The sequence below is a fragment of the Gopherus evgoodei genome, chromosome 2 (genome assembly GCF_007399415.2).
Source record: "Gopherus evgoodei ecotype Sinaloan lineage chromosome 2, rGopEvg1_v1.p, whole genome shotgun sequence".
Taxonomy (NCBI): domain Eukaryota; kingdom Metazoa; phylum Chordata; order Testudines; family Testudinidae; genus Gopherus; species Gopherus evgoodei.
The window spans coordinates 51,528,165-51,537,201 of NC_044323.1; positions in this window are offsets into that span (position 1 = coordinate 51,528,165).

The window sequence follows — 9,037 nt, forward strand, 5'->3', positions numbered from 1 at the left end:
AAGTAAGAAAATCAGGAGAGCATGGCATGTTCCATGAAAGGCAGTGCATAAATATTACCAAAGGTGAAAAAATATCAGCCAAAACTGTATTTCATTGGGTTTTTTTTTTTTTGCCTAAATAAAATATTTCTTGGGAAGTATCTGCTTTCTGTGGAAAATTGCAACTGTTGAAAACCCCAAAACCAAAACATTTTGGTTCTTGGCAGAAAATTTCAGGTTTTGGTCAAAAGCTTTCTGGTTTTCCTTTTTTTGACAATAAGTTCAAATCTTCCACCACAGAAGAGCGGGTACATTCTTTGACCATCTCTGATAAATATACAATTTCTCCTCCCTTGCTCCACAATTTTATACTTTATGTAACAAGGACTATTAAATATGATTTGTTATGGAAGAAGGGAGAGGTAGAGAAAAAGCCTTGTAAATAAAAAGTAGTTTCCATCAATGAAAGCTTCTCTTTTCACAAGACATGAACTTCACATGCTATCACCCAGCTTTCCAGTGAGCCAGCAAAGGGATAGGCTTATGATGGGAAAGGGCATTTGGCACCAGAAATCTGATTTATTTCCTTATTTTTACAAAACTGTAAAACTTGCCATTTGTGGCTCCTTAATATGTAATCCCCCCCCACACACACACACACCCTCATCGTACCCATTATTATGCTTCACTTTAAAAGCACAAACTTTTTTTCATTTGAGGCAGGGGCCGGCGAGTCATTAATAACTACCATTGGCTTTTAAAGAAACTTGTTTTGTAACAAATGAAAGCTCAGATTTGGAATCAAAGCACAGTTTCATTTTATCCAATGGGAAAACTGTTTTTCCAGTGAAAATTTATGGTGCTTAAGAAAACAAGTCAAATTAAGCCACATGTTTATGGGAAAAGAATATAGGAGTTTTTCATACTGGTTCAGACCAATGGTCCATCTAGTACAGGAGTCAGCAACCTCTGGCAAGCCGCTTGCCAGGGTGCTTACCCTGGAGGGCTGGGCCAGTTTGTTTACCTCCTGCCTGAGCAGGTTCAGTAGATCGCAGCTTCCACTGGCTGCGGTTCACTGTCCCGTGCCAATGGGGGAGGCAGAAAGCACCGCGGGCTGAGAGATGTGCTGGCCGCAGCTTCCTGCCACTCCCATTGGTCTGGGATGGTGAACCACAGCCAGTGCGGGTCGTGATCTGCCGAACCTGCCGACGCAGCAGGTAAACAAACTGACCCGGCCTACCAGGGTGCTTACCCTGATGAGCCATGTGCCAGAGGTTGCTGATCCCTGATCCAGTATCATGTCTCTGACAGTGGTCATTACTAGATGCTTCAGATGAAGGTACAAAAAACTTTGTATGGACAATTATAGGCTTCATCCCACACCTATTTATATTAATGGCAAAATTCCCCAAGACTTGATGACCAGGATTAAGTTGTATATCAGTTTTACATCCCTCCCCTAGCAGTGCATGCTCAGTTAGATAAGCAGCAGATAACATTACAACCTTAACAGACTATATACCTTTGCAGATGTGTTACCGAAGTCTCTATGGTAAATTTTATGGATATTTCTGAATAGCTGTATGATAGCTAAGCCACTGAAGAGCTTGGAGCAAAATTTTGAATTTGCTGAAGAGAGAACAAAGACATACTTTTTTCTTTAAGTTTTAAAATAATAAATCTTAAAAGGTTTTATGTTTATTTCCCTAACACTAAGCATATTTACTGCAAATAATCATTTAATATTTAAAGATACATTTATTATTTTCATTTCCAATATTGCAACATATTATACATTTGCAGTGTTCTTGTAGCTGCATTGGTCCTTGGATATTAGCAAGACAAGGTGGGTGGTTGGTTTATTCAACCAACTTCTGCTGGCGAAAGAGACATGCTTTTGTGTTACATGGAGGTTTTCTTCAGAATCTGAAAACAAGGTGGATGAGGAAGAGGATCTCTGGGTAGCTCTAAAGCTCGTCTCTTTAACCAACAGACGCTGGTTCAATAAAAGATATTACCTCACGCTGTCTCCAACGTATTATACAGTCCATATAATATTTCTATTCATCTTTAATGAAATGCTTTCTCCCAGCATTATGCATATATTCTTGAATACATACACACACACACCAAATCCAGAGGAAAAACCTTTATAATATTGCTGCATAAATAATATCAGGTTCTCAATCTGCAATTACACTGATCCTTTTTTGGAACTATCTTACAATTCTGAACAGCTGAGCAGTTGTAATACAGTCACTGATTCACAGTCTTTTTTCACTTCCTTCAGTGTTTAGGAGCGATGGGGTGGATCTTACCTGAAGAACCTCAGATAAGATGAATATTTCTAGTGGAAGAAAAGAAACAGTTTATTTATAGTTGTAGAAGAAAAATCTCTTCTAAATAATTGCAGAATAGAGTGTTGTGAAGATATAGAAGATGCAGAAATTGTGTTCTAGTTTCTACATTATTAAAGAAAGGTAATTCTCATGTGGGCTTTGGTTAGCATATTGAAGGGAAAACATACAATTTTTATCAATTTCTTTTCATGTTTTTGCTAGTAGAATGTTTTTATTTGTATGTATGCTAATATAATCAAATAATCTTTGAAGTTCTGCGTCCAAGTGATGTACCCAGGGATTCAAACTCTTGTCTCTCTGTTTAGGTAAAAGCAGCAAAGAATCCTGTGGCACCTTATAGACTAACAGACGTTTTGCAGCATGAGCTTTCGTGGGTAAATACCCACTTTGTCAGATGCACATAGTGGAAATTTCCAGGGGCAGGTATATATATGCAAGCAAGCTAGAGATAATGAGGTTAGTTCAATCAGGGAGGATGAGGCCCTGTTCTAGAAGTTGAGGTGTGAAAACCAAGGGAGGACAAACTGGTTTTGTAGTTGGCAAGCCATTCACAGTCTTTGTTTAATCCTGAGCTGATGGTGTCAAATTTGCAGATGAACTGAAGCTCAGCAGTTTCTCTTTGAAGTATGGTCCTGAAGTTTTTTTGCTGCTGTCGCTAGTGTAGATATGTGCCCACTAGATATCTACCCTAGCGACACCATCACAGGACCTAACCAGATCAGCCACACCATCACTAGTTCATTCACCTGCACGTCCACCAATATAATATACGTCATCATATACCAGCAATGCCCCTCTGCTTTGTACATTGGCCAAACTGGACAGTCTCTACGGAAAAGGATAAATGGACACAAATCAGATATTAGGAATGGCAATATACAAAAACCTGTAGGAGAACACTTCAACCTTCCTGGCCACACTATAGCAGACCTTAAGGTAGCTATCCTGCAGCAAAAAAACTTCAGGATCAGACTTCAAAGGGAAACTGCTGAGCTTCAGTTCATCTGCAAATTTGACACCATCAGCTCAGGATTAAACAAAGACTGTGAATGGCTTGCCAACTACAAAACCAGTTTGTCCTCCCTTGGTTTTCACACCTCAACTTCTAGAACAGGGCCTCATCCTCCCTGATTGAACTAACCTCATTATCTCTAGCTTGCTTGCATATATATACCTGCCCCTGGAATTTTCCACTACATGCATCTGACAAAGTGGGTATTAACCCGCAAAAGCTCATGCTCCAAAACGTCTGTTAGTCTATAAGGTGCCAAAGGATTCTTTGCTGCTTTTACAGATCTAGACTAACACAGCTACCCCTCTGATACGCTGTTTAGGTACTTATACAACACCCAATCACAGAAGCAGCTCCATTATTTACAAATAGTGGTTAATGTATGCTTGTAACACTTCACTGAGGTTGTAATAAATGAGGGGTGGTAGCTCCCTTTTATGGACACCCAGCCAGTCAGTAGCTATAGAATCCTCCTTAGCAGCTCTATCCTAATTGCCTTAACTGTAAAGGGTTAAGAGAAGCTTAACCTGAGTTGGCACCTGACCAGAGAACCAATAGGGAGGCTGTACCCTTTCAAACTGGAAAAACTGCTGGGGGGAGGCGGGCTGGAGAGAGGGGAAGGCAGCAACAAGCTGTGAGCTTTAAGCCAGGTATGGGAAATCATCCACATCAGACCTAGAAACTCCTCATTTTGAACCCCAGATATGTAAGTAGCACAGGAAAAGTTAAGACAAATGTGATTAAGAAAGTTTTTGGTTGTTTTGGTTTGTGGATTCCTCTGTGCTAACCCCAGGTGCTTTTGTTTTGCTTGTAACCTTTAAGATGAACCCCAAGAAAGTTTGGGGTTTTTTTTGGTGTTTAATCCCTAAAGTCTGAGTTTTTAGATGTTTCTTTCTTTTTTTAATAAAAGTTACCTTTTTTAAAAGAATCCTTTGATCCAAAGTCCTTAGACAAGGGGTTGGTCTGTGCTCATATTGCTAAGGCAATTAGTTGGTATTTTATTCTCAAGCCTCCCCAGGAAAGGCGATGAAGGGGCTTGGGGGGATATTTTGGGAGATAGGGATTCCAAGTGACCCTTCCCTGAATATTTGTGAAATCACTTGGTGGTGTCAGCAATATCTGTCCAAGACGGAAGATTGTGCCTTGGAAGAATTTTAACCAAAGCTGATAGCAGATAAGCTTAGGGGGGTTTTCATGCGGGTCCCCACATCTGTACCCCAGAGTTCAGATTTGGGGGGGGTATACCCCGAGAGAGGTAGTGAAGTATAGTCCCATTTTACAAAAAGGGAGCTGAAGCCTAGAGGCTCAAGATTTTTAAACGTTCCCAGGTGCCAAGTGGAATTTTGAAAAACCCGTAGTGCCTGTGTAGATGCTTTTGAAAATCCCACTAGGCACCTGTCTGCCCTTTTGGTGCCTAAATAGCTTTAAAAACCTGGCTCTAATCTGGTCTGACTTGACCAAAGTCACCCAGGACCTATGTGGCAGAACAAGGAATCAACCCAGGAATCCCAGTTCAGTGCTTTTGCCACTTTCCTCTCACTCCTAATGAGATCCCAATGAACTGGACTGAGGTAGGGAAGGATAACAATTAGATAACAATTATTCCTGCAATTGGATTTAGAGTTAGAAGCTGAGTTATCCATCTTCATTTAAATCAAAGATAACCTTGCCAAACTGAGACTATGGAACAACAGAACAATGTTGTCTGCTTCTGAAACTATTTTAAACTGGGAGTTGAATGAAATGAGGAAAAACTATATCATCGGTTTCTCAACTGTGGTCTCTGGCCTCCATTGCAACCATTAGAGTAAATCACAGAACCATAGATTATGATAATCTAAGATGACCTTCTGCTTAACACAGGCCATAGAATTTTGCTGAATGATTATTGCACCATACCCAATAACTTGTGGACAAAGTAGATTGTATCTTTTGGAGAGAGAGAGAGAACTTTCATTTAATTGTGATGGCCAAGACATGGAGAAATAAGGGGCAAGATAGACATGGCACAGAATCTAGCCTATGAAGGGTATAGCACAGCTCCGGAGAGAGTTACAAAGGTGGCCTTCACAACCCTCTGATGCTGCTGGGCTGTCTGTGTGCCATGGCACTGTTTAGGGCAACTGGAAGACTGTTCTAAATTGAGACAACTGCCAAAGGCTCAGGGACTGATTCCCCCTGACAATACCCAAATCTGATAAGTAATTCTTTTCCACCTCCTCCCTACACCAACAGCAGGAAATGAGGTTGGCATAAGGGCCACTGCATGGCTATATGTTATTACACTACTCTGTGCTATGAGAACATCCCACTTTACATTACAGTGATTGTGCTGTGGCCAATCATGTCCGTTTAAAGGTCATTTTGCAACAGAGATTCTAGGCCAGGGTATGCAAAGTCATGTCAAAATGAAGAATAATAGGTGAAAATTTCAAGCTACTTTGAATCTTAAAAAACTCCTTTCTATTTTAAAGGACATGTACATATGAATTTTCATTCTCAGTTACTTTGCCTATCCATTTAGATTTAATGCAAATTTCTTTAGTAATAATAAAAACAAGCAAAGACAAACTATGGGGGTGGAGGGGGAACCTAACAAAATGTTTCTCTGAGTTGTTAATTTCTATTTTTGCTTTTTATTTTATTTCTTTCTACTGAACTTAATTTTGAAGCACTCTTTTGGGAATCACAGTAGAGTCAATTTCACAGAAATTTGTACTCCTTTGAAGAAAGAAACTGAACAAATCATTAATTCAAATGTGTACAAACAACAAATAGTGAGGATGATCTGGAGAATATACGTATAAATTCTGTACTATGAAAAAAATTTATTACTTCATTCAGTTGCGTTAAATTTCAAAATACTTTCCCCCACCCCAAAAATATCTATTCCAGCAGCCTAATTTCACCCTGAGTGGCTCAGATCCTGGCTGTACTGTGTCTTCTTTGAGCTACAGCATTGGGATTGAAAGCTGTTGAAGCTGATCATGAGAAGATCACTCCACCGTAGGAGGGTCTTCTAATTGCATAGATCCAGTTTAGCAACTCTTATAGCACTCACCTGTTTTCAGCCAGTATAAACAGCATAGCTAGGGGAAGAGGGCATGCACTGGATATCACTATGGCTTGCTGCACCCTGACAGCAATATCAGTCCTTTAGGGATATTGGTAGCCAGTGCAAGTTAGAGAAGATTTCAGGAAAAGCTGACACTAGAAGGAGGGAGTGGAACTACCATAACTTTTTTATTAGAGCTGATTGAAATGTATTTGTCAAAGCTTTTTTTATGAAATAAAAAAGTAGAAACCACAAACTGAAATTTGCTCAGTAAAAATGTTCAGTTTTAGGTAAAATTGTTGGGTTTTGATCTTTGAAAACTGAACATTTTAACCAAAAACTAAGAAGGTCATGTTTTTTCAGTTTTGTTTTTTGAAAAAAAGACAAAAAAAATCATGGGAAATTTGCCCATGAAAATTTTCCATTTGTCATTAGCTCTAATTTATATACCAAATCACTGTGTTCATTCTCTCCCTTTTATTCATCCATATGTATGTACTGCACATGTAAATTCAGCTCTCTGTTAACTCAGTATCTGCCTATCACTTTCAAATGAAGAAACTTTACCCAAAATAAACACACCTGCTCACAAGTTGTTTACACCATGTTTAGAGTTAAACATAACTTGGATGCTTTGATGAAGTCATAAGCAATTTACCAGCAATGCATTCCTGCAAAGCTCCCTTTGCTACAGCGTCTGACAGGTCTGCCAGACCACACTCCTAATCTATTCTCATGCTCCTAAAGAACGGATTAAAACATGTCACATCTCTATTAAACACATTCTTTTAACCCTGAATTACTTACGTTGGCCTCAATATGAGACAGATAGTCCCTCTGAGAGGAGATTAGGAAAGATATTAACTAGAGACAAAAACTCCTTTCTCACTTGCTCCAGAGGACAGGAAAAGAAAACTCCCTGTGATTGACAGCCAGCGAAAGGACTCAGAGATCAATTTTAATTTCAGAATTATGTAGTACAAAATATGTATATGACTGATTACTGACTCTGAATATATTATCACAAGTAACGTGCTATGTGATTGTATTTGTATACGATACACTGTTGTTTACAATGTGTATGCTGAACAGATACCAATTGCTAAAAAAAACCAATTATGCTATATAAATTCAGTAATCTCAGCTTTGTAACAGATACTGTTCTTCACTAGCAAGTACTTTTCACCAGTTAGTTTGTTCCTTGCTGTCACCAGAACAAATAAACTTTTTCTCCCCATGGACAATCTCAGTAGTATGTTGGGTGGGGAGGGGAGGGAAGGACCTATGGGCATATTACTTTTTTTTAATTATTATTTTAAAATTATTCTTTTAAAATTCTTGTTCTAGTTCCCAGAATTCACAGCCAGAGTTGTGACCCCATTGTGCTAGGTGCTGTACGAATTCAAAGGAAGATCTTCATCCCTCTTGCAAATGTCTTGCAGTCTAGGTCACGAACTGCCTGGTTATCAATATTATTCCTTCAGTTCCGCAAGGACTTTGCTACTGTACCCTTTGGTCCAGAGAGATTCCATAAGACCTCTGTAGTGCAGCAAAACCATTTTAGCTTCCCAGTGCTTGGGACTTTGCCAACGCTAAGTCAGTAGTGATTAAAGACAGTGGGTGAAATCCCAGCCCCATTGAAGTTAAAGAAAGTTTTGAAGTTGATCTTAGAAGTCCCAGGATTCCACTCCATAACTTAACAGAGAGAATAAAAGCTTGTATAAATAACTTACCTTTGAAACTGTCATTTTTTTCATCAGAGCCTTCCACCATAAGGTTAATTACTAGAACCGAATCATAATTAACACAGACACAACAGTAGTGCTGAGGTGGTAACATGTAATGACAAAACCAGCAATCTCAAATTTAAAGCCCAGACAATTTATTCTTAACTTCATCTTGTTCTATCTAAAACTTGGAACATCTCTGGCTCACAGCATGGTGCATTTCTCTTAGAGGCCCTTTCAGTATCCACTGGCATGGCAAAATGTTTTGAAAGAAAACTGTTCATTCCAGCAATCCTCGTCAGCTAAGTGCTTATTTGGACCCCATCACTATAGTATTAGAATGCCTTATGAACATTGTGCTGCACCTCCCATGTATCCTTTAAAGAGGTAAACTGTCGGCCAGAACACCCACATGACTGGAGTTCTGGGAGAGAGTGTGTTCAACCTGTCAGGGGAGTCTGGCCAGGGACGGCAGTGTGCCATGTGGTCACAGCTGTGACAGATAGACAATATACACCTTGACCGTGTGCCTAAAGGATACAAGTAAGGAACAGTACATGAGCTCTGTTCAGACTCTAGAGGCTTAAAACATCCAGAGTTGGCTCTGCTCACAGGAATCTGGTGAGTGGCTCAAAGAAGGTGCTTGAATGGATTGCCGAATAATGTAGGTTGACCAGATAGCCAGTGTGAAAGATCAGGATGGGAGTGGGGAGTAATAGGCACCTATATAAGACAAAGCCCTGAATATCAGGACTGTCCCTCTAAAATTAGGACATCTGGTCACCCTAGGTTAATCAGGATAAGAATTGTTGTTTACTATCTGGATGCTAAGGGCCAAATTCACCTGTCCAACCCCATCGAAACTGATATGATTCCATGAGTGTGACCAGGTGTTAAAGTAAAG